Source organism: Egretta garzetta, unplaced genomic scaffold (assembly GCF_000687185.1).
Source record: "Egretta garzetta isolate BGI_Z169 unplaced genomic scaffold, ASM68718v1 scaffold663, whole genome shotgun sequence".
In the NCBI taxonomy this organism is placed as follows: Eukaryota; Metazoa; Chordata; class Aves; order Pelecaniformes; family Ardeidae; genus Egretta; species Egretta garzetta.
The window spans coordinates 678,098-686,344 of NW_009259122.1; positions in this window are offsets into that span (position 1 = coordinate 678,098).

An 8,247-nucleotide genomic window follows, 5' to 3' on the forward strand; every position below is an offset into this window, starting at 1 on the left:
ATATACAAACAGGAAGAAGGGCCACACAATTAAAAAAAAAAAAAAAAAAAAAAAGTCTGCAAGTCAGCTCCAGGTGCAGAAATGGTGTAGAGCTGCATCCAAGATGACTTGTCCTACAAGAGGCAGTGCAAGGGTTTCTCTACAACATTACAGCAATGCACAAAGACCCTCCCTGTCAACTCAAGTGTTCCACTGTCGGGACACGTGGCGTTCATATGCTGGGATGTGCTAAACACTTGTATGCACAAGGCTAGACCTTCAGCCAACAGAAAATAAGGACAGCGCTTTGTGGACTTCAGTTGCCTAAAGCTGAGTAGTGCAGTGTTCTGATGAGATAAAAAATTGCTCTTACTCTGCCAGGAAACCCCACTGCAAGTGCTTTCTGCTGCCCAGCACAGATTAACTCAATAAAATGTACCTAAATCCCACATCCATTTATGGACTTTAGTCCCAGTAGGCATAAGTCCACTTCATGGAATACAGCATTAAATAATGCTTTGCACTTCTCCAGTGATTCTCAGCTGAGCACTTTGGCACCACAGAGAGATTGTTATTCCCGTGAAATAGACAATTTCCCATTTAATTGCCAATAAAAAGATACAGTTTAAGGATAATTTGGTTTGTTTATTTGAGAACCATTTGAAGAAGACTTGGGGGCAGGAGCAGGAATAATTTCACTTAAAAGTTCTTCCTCACAAAAGCCAAAATGTGGGGAGGATTGTGCTAAAAGCAGATATCCATACATCTCCTACTGGCTTGAGAGCCCTTCAAATTGATTTATACTGAGGGGAATCTTTAAATGCAAAGATGCTCTGCCTGAAGAAGCAACAGCAAAACAGTTCAAAAGCAGCTATTAGCAGTAGGTTCACTATTAGGACCGTTCTGTTGTCAGGAGTGAAACAGTGTTAGACTTAACATGTAAGACTGTTGACGTGACATCAAAGTGGACAGGCGCCTATGGATCAAGTGGCACGCCATCTTCTTAATCGCTCCCAAATACAGGTCTGTCTACACTGGCCTTTTGATTCTATGTGGTACCAAAGACCCATGCTTGCATTGCTACCACCTGGAGTTAAGAGGTGTTCAGCCCTTGTTTCAAAGATCTATAGCAACACTGATGGAGCTCAGCATGATCTCTCCTGGACCTGCAAACTAGAAATACCTGCCAGCACCGTCTCAGTAGCAGAGCACCCTTTTCAGTCAGCTGTACTCAGAGCACAGCTCCAAAGACACTGACAGAGGCATGTTGCACGTGGGCAGCCAAGCAGGTTGAACCACACGTTACCAGTACATATGCACCACTAAAAGAAGCAGATTTGAGTAGGCAACACATCTGCTGGAGTCTGCATTGATTCAGGAGGGATTCCAGCTCGCAGCACATCTGCTGCTGCAACAGTGCAGACAGTTGGCAGCGATATCTCTCACTGCGAGGACTCGTGCCATCCGACCCCACTCCCCAGCAGAGAGCAACACCATAGGCAGACTTGCAGCACCACCCTGCTCACCTAGCTAGCACGCCTAGACAGCATCAAAAGCCCATGGAGCACCCAGAATATATCAGAGCCAGCCTCCACCCAGCCTATCGTTCAAATTAATTCTGAAGTGATACAAAGGCATTCAGAGCAAACAGCCCCTCCTCTTCCTTCTCAAATGCTGCTCCCTCTTAAGATGCTATAACATCTGAACAGTCTCTACTTTTTTTTTTTCCTCCTCCTGTAGCCCTGAAGGCTCTGAGAGCTCTAGGTTAACATCTGACTCCACAAAATTGCTATCTACAGTCACCCTGACTGAAAGAGAATCTAATTGTTTAATGTTGTGGTAAATAAATCATAATTGCTGCTTACCTCCCTGGGCTCTGAAATATCCACAGGATCTCTTACAAGTAATTATCCTTCTTTCTTTCTCAAGTCTCTGAGCCACACAAGCTGATAACATCAAGCTCAGATCAGGCTTCTGGCCTACCCATACAACACACGAGCTTCCACCCACCTGGCCCCTAGGCCTCCCACTCATCCTTCCAGCTTCCTAACAGCCTCCAGTCCTACCATACACCCCTGCAGCTTCTCACACAGCATACAAGCTTCAGTCCTCAGATCAGCCTTCGGGTCACCCATGCAGCTCTCCAACCTCACGTCCCATGGACCACACGGCCTTCCAGCCACTCCACTGCATTTTCTCCTACACCTAACAACCCACCTTCTCACTTCATTTCTTCTGGCTAGCATCTCCTTCACAGCTCCTTTAGAACAGGCCTTGTAGCCATTCTCCATGCTGCTATTAGTGATAACACCTGCTCCTAATTAGTACCTGCTTTCAGGTGGGGAAATAATAGTTTCACCCCCTCTTTAACTCTTTCTTTGCTGCTCCTTTGTAGCATAAATTCACATAATCCTACACAGTATTTTCCTGACTGTCTGTTGTTTTAAATACACTTGCTTCAAGAATAGCAATCAACTGTACAAAAAATAAAGCAATATATTTCTGTCAGAAGCATTATAAGAACCCACCAAAGAAATTTAAAATCTCAAAATAAATAATGAAGCATAAGGAAAAAAGTCTTCAGCTGGGAACTGAATCCCAAGGTATTTGTCTAAGATCAATTGCAATTACTGCAGTAAAGCTGGAAAATAAATGGGGACATACCCAGAAATGTCTCTTTCTTGGTTGCAGCCTTGAGCATGGCACTCAGAGTGTTTCTCAACTTTATTTTACATCATTTGTAGATATCCCCATCTTTTCAACACTGTATTTTAAAATAGCATCTTGCTCATTAAGGTTTTGCCGTTGTTGTTCGTGTGAGGCTAATTACTACTGCGTACACTTTTGGAGGCAGCAGGTCTGATAGGGAAGGCTGCTGAACTGAAACTGCTAAGCATGAGCTAATTGGCTGAAATAAAACCGAAACATTAACAAAGAATTGTAAAATCAGGCTCAGTGACTGATCCCAAATATCAGCACTGGTACTGGGCACGGCAGGGATTTTAGAGCATGTGGGCTGATGCTGAGAAAAACTTTTGCCTTTGGCAGCAGGGTGTAGCCTGAGGGTACTCATCAGCCTTGACTGCCAGAGCCTTCTCACCTGGGGCCCCCACCAGCACACCCTCCGCCCACTGCTTCAGCTACTCCGTTTAAGGCCCCCAGTCCCTCCTTCCCTTATACTGTGGGTAATGCTGTTTTCAGATGCTTTCTCTGCTGTTCTAGACCTGCAGTTTAGACTTGCTAGATTAACTTAGACCCGGTATGTCATTTGAACCTGTCACCATCTCTGCTCAGGTGTTGGGGGACTGCTGTCTGGGTGGTGAGGATGGTCACACCAACGCCAGCCTTGTTTGCCTGTAAGGTATCTTCCTAGTCTTTGTATTTCCTGGAAGATGCTGAAGACTTTTACTAACTTTTGTAGTGTTCAATTAAATTATCAAAGTCACAACAGGTTCTCACATTTGCTGAAAGAGAAGCTGCTATAAGATTAGGCTCTTATATTTTCCAGAGATTAAAAGGAAGGGGTGTGCTAACTCCCAAATAGGAAAATGGCTTTTATGTAAAACTTAAACTATGGTTCCTAAAGAGATCAAGAGTTACACACATGTAGTCAAGGGATGTCCTTCTATAGTATATCCTAGTTTAGGTGAAAAGCTTAAATAGAGAGCTTGTGTACCCAAATTTTCAAAGGTTCATCTGCCATCTCACAGGCTACTTGTCTCTGGACACCACTCCTTTCTTTGAATTCGTGCTGCCCGCGTATTTTGCACTTTGATGCTATCGTAGCACGAACACGGAGATGGCCTTGCTCTTCCAGGGTTTGTGCACAGAAATGGTTACGCCCTCCCGTGCCCTCTAGTGGCTCCTCAGCAAAAGAGGCAGCGGTGGGGACCATGAGTCTCGCTGGATGGGGCTTCTTGCCAACAGAAAGCAACTCCTGGGTACCCAACGCTGCAGTGCCATAAAATCTCTTGGAGAAGGGGCTTGGGGGAGTGAGGCTCTTCTGCCCAACTCAGTAACACCATTACTGATCTGATGAAAGGAAGATAAAATGGTTTGACCCTGTCCTTGAAGGACTTTGACAATAGAAGTTGCAGTGCAAAATGCCATTGACGTGCCCTCCCCGGCAGTGGACAAGGCTGCTCCAGCAGAGCTGCCTTCCCGAGACCAGCGGACACATGCCCCTTCCCCAGGCAGCAGCCCCGCTCTGCTACCCTGCTGGGCAGAGGAGGATGTGGGGGATGACTGATGTTTCATCTGGCCTCCTTCCCACGGCCAGACTGGGGAAACCTTGCACGGTGGTGGCACCCCAGCTCTGAAAGGGAGAGTGGGACAGGCAGAGTGTGTCCTGTACAGAGCTGCTTTTGCAGATACTGGGGTGGAATGGGCACAGAATAGCACTGACAAACTCCTCTTTGCTTCTGTTCAAACAATGCTGCTCCTCAAAGTGCATTTGGCTGCTAGCTTTCTTTTCCCATTCAAGATACAACTATGTACAAGGCTCTGCTGTATAGCCAGAGTGTAATTCAGCATGATCCAAAATGACAGTGGCACATTGCTGAAACTGCATCCTCCCCTAGCCGAAAACAAAGCCAGAAAGTAGGATTTTTATGAGCTACAAAAAAAGGACCAAAAAGTTTACCTCAAACTGGACTGTGACTCCAAAGTCTGCCGTGAAGCCTCTCTTGGCTTCCACAACGTGGCAGGGGAAAAGATACAAGACATTGATAGCAGTGCAAATATCTAAGACGGGTGAAATGGTGAGAGTAGCTTTTGAATCTCTCTTAAAAAATTGGGAATTTTGTTTTCATAAGATAAGCTGATCACCATAACAAGGATTAATCAGATTTTCCCAGCAACCTTCCTGCACCGGCTACTGGCATGTAATTGCTGGGAGCTTTCTGATCAGTTATGCACCCGATTACAGCTCAGGGTCATACTAAGGCCATGGCTATTTCTGTTTGAAATAACCTTTCCTCTCAATATTGCAAGATCAATAGTATGGCTCCTATGTATGTCATCAGCTTTGACTTTTATGCTGCAAACACCAATATTGATTGCTTCAGAAACCAAGCCTTGGCTTGAGACACCTCTGAACCAAAGCATAATGGGTAACAGTGAACTTCAGACTCAAAAGGGGGAAATATTTATAGTCATCCTTTGTTAGGCAAAGGATTACTGATTGATAACAAGAGGCAAGCTCTCCTGGTAGTAATTCTAGCCACAGCAATTCTATTAGAATATGAACTCCATACCAGAAAAAATGCATTTGAAGTGTTAAGGTTGTAACATATATAATCAACAGACAACATATCCAAACTTCACAATCCAAATCATCTCATTTCTATTTATCATTGTTACTAGAGCTGCATGTGTTTGCTGCAGCTTTTCCCCCAGTACCTGTCTGTCAGCACTTGCACATCCTCAGAAAGTCCTAATTAAACCACAGACATTGCAATAATAATAATTGGAGATGCCAGTAACTGTGGGCTAATCCTCTATGTATGTATAGTTAAAATAGGGCTGCTACCTTAAAGGCCTCAGAATTTAAAGGTAACAATCACTCTCCTGAAATACTGAAAGATACCATCTCTAGTTTTAGATTTTCTTCACCTCTCCACATGCCAGGTATCCTGGAGCAGTTCTCCAGTGTTAACTGGGAGTAACTCCTACAAAATCTCTGGAGCCTAAGGCACGTATTGAACATGGAGTGTCAGATCCTGTCTGCAGCAGTTGCCAGGCAGATCAAAATGCTGTACATTAGCACTGTCCGGCTTGTATTTGTCTTGGAACTGCAGATAACTGCTCTCGTATCCAGGGCCAGCTGTAGAGAATTCATTGCCCAAGGGAAACTGGAAATCATACAGCTCACAGCCGTGCAGAGAAAGCGATAGCTAAATGGCATGCAGCCCCCCCGCATCTCGTTGCCCTAAGCAACAGCCTGCGCTGCGCGAGGGGCAGATCCAGCCTTTCCCACGTGCCGTCTCTTGCGTATGGTGTTCATACACGGACTGATACCGTGAAGCCCCACTGTGGCACCAGTGGGGTGCTCACGTATTAGGGGATGCAGGTGGGTGCACAAACGGCCTCAGGGTAGGAGCGGCTGGTTTCCGTCCAAGATCTTTGGGACACAGATGGAGGTAACTGAAAGCAGAGAGATTACAGCCTGCGCTCGCGGATGTGGGGCATCTAACTCAAGATCCTCTCAGCCTGGCTTTTCTTGAGCTCTTACAGAAACTGACCCAAGATCCCCAAATGAACTCGGGGCAATTCCGACAGTAGGTCATTAAGTCTCAGCTCCCAAGGCACTGCCTGCACTGTGCTGCCTCTTTAACCTGTTTGCAGCAGGTGCTGTAGCTGGGCCAGCTACAGCCGAATACACTCACAAAAATACCTGGTCCTGGTGAGTGCCAGCAATTCCCTATTTATTCACACAGAAATAAAGAGCTCTTTGCACCTCTCTGGATCAGAGCCAATCTGTTATAATATTGATAAGAGATCATTTCCCATCCCCTCTTTGCAATGTTTCACAGGATTTTGGCTTCTGCAGCAATTTAACCTTTACTCCCATGCTTGAGTAATCCAGGTCAGGAAGCAGTGACTTTTAAAATCAAAAGCTGGACTAACATCCCCAAAAGGATCTCTATATCTCTGTTTAAGCTTCCAGAGAGTCAGTTTTGCATTCACTGTAATAGTCCTGCACTTACTGCAATGGAGTCCTCAGAGATCTCCATCTCTGTTGCATTCGTGTAGCTCTGAAATCAGGGACGCTCTGCCAACGCAAGGGAGGGCTGGGCTGGCTGCCTTGAGGTGCCAAACAAGCCTCTGTGTCCTCAAATCAGGAGGGCACTAGATGGCAGTACCTTATACCAGAGCCAAATCACGGGTGCAATCCATCTTTGAAGCAGGCAGGGTAATGATATTGAAATGAGTGGCAGCACATCTCCGCGAAGGTATGCAGAATCACTGCTTTGGCTGTGCTTGTTTAGCTCTTGACTGCCTAAAGGATTGAGGACTCAAATTTCGTGACAGCAGTGATTTCGGAACAATGCGTTTTCAAGAACATTCAAAATACAATGCACAGCAGGTACAAAGCTGGTTTTGAGCTACTGTGTGTGTGTTGTTCTGGCAAACAAAACAGACAACCATTTCGTGACAGTGAGGATTTTTGATCCTGGCAGCCTGTCCTTCCATTGGCCATATTGTCTGGGATATTGTTCTGTACTGTCAGGTCCCTCCAACGGCTGGAAAAGTTGGAGACAGAACACAGCAGCCTTTTAAACTAAATCCTAGGGTCCACTGCAGCTGGGGATTGTCTGTCTCTAGTTCAGTGCTTCATTCCCTACTACACTACAAATAATATTTCATAGAAAACGGGAGAAAGGACTATTCATTAATGCTGAACTATTTGGAGACCTCTGCCAAAAAGGCATCAGCCTTCTGTAATGCTGCACTGCAAATGACAAGAAGTGGGTGGGTACAAATGTCATGTATTTCACCCTTGAATAAATTTTGTTGCTTCAGACTTAGACGAGCCTGAGTTTACGTGCTGGACATGGCTCTCTTCCAGTTCATGAGCTCAGTCGATCCTCAGGGGATGCTATGGCTTTGGACTTGCAGATGTTATCTATGTTGTGCTTACATGACAGTAGAGCTTGAAGACACTGTGATCTTAACTTGACTGTCCCCTACACATCTGTCCCTATGCCAAAGTGGAGCCTGCTGTCCTTTCTTCCACTGAACTCACAAGCTTTTCCTTACAGTGTTCCTGCTCTCAGAGCAGCCCCTCCCTCCATGCCATGATTTACAGATCACGTAAGGTATTTACAAGTGATGATTTTCCATCTCTGCATGTAAGAGTTGGCTGTTTCTTCACCCAGTCTCCCTCATACCTCAGTTTCAATTCTGGCCATGTCTGCTGCCCTGGTTAGAGTGAGTCACCAACGCTGACCGACTAATAATGAACCATGTGCCACATTAGCCCTTTCGCATCATTCTCCAGCAGTTTCTCGTGTGAATAGGAGCAAGCAGCTTTGTAGAGAACTCAGATGCCTCCCAGTCACTGACCCACTGACCACCTGGGGAAATCCAGATGTTCAGTCAGTGGGCTACAACACATCAGCATTTACACAAAGCGTTTGTGGTTTACCTTCTCCCAAACACCTGAACACAAGCCCAGCACTGAAAAACAGGAGAAAATATACAAAAGGGGTGAGTATCAGGTACCAGACACTGTGCTATCAAAATTATTTTAGCAGTCATCCAAGC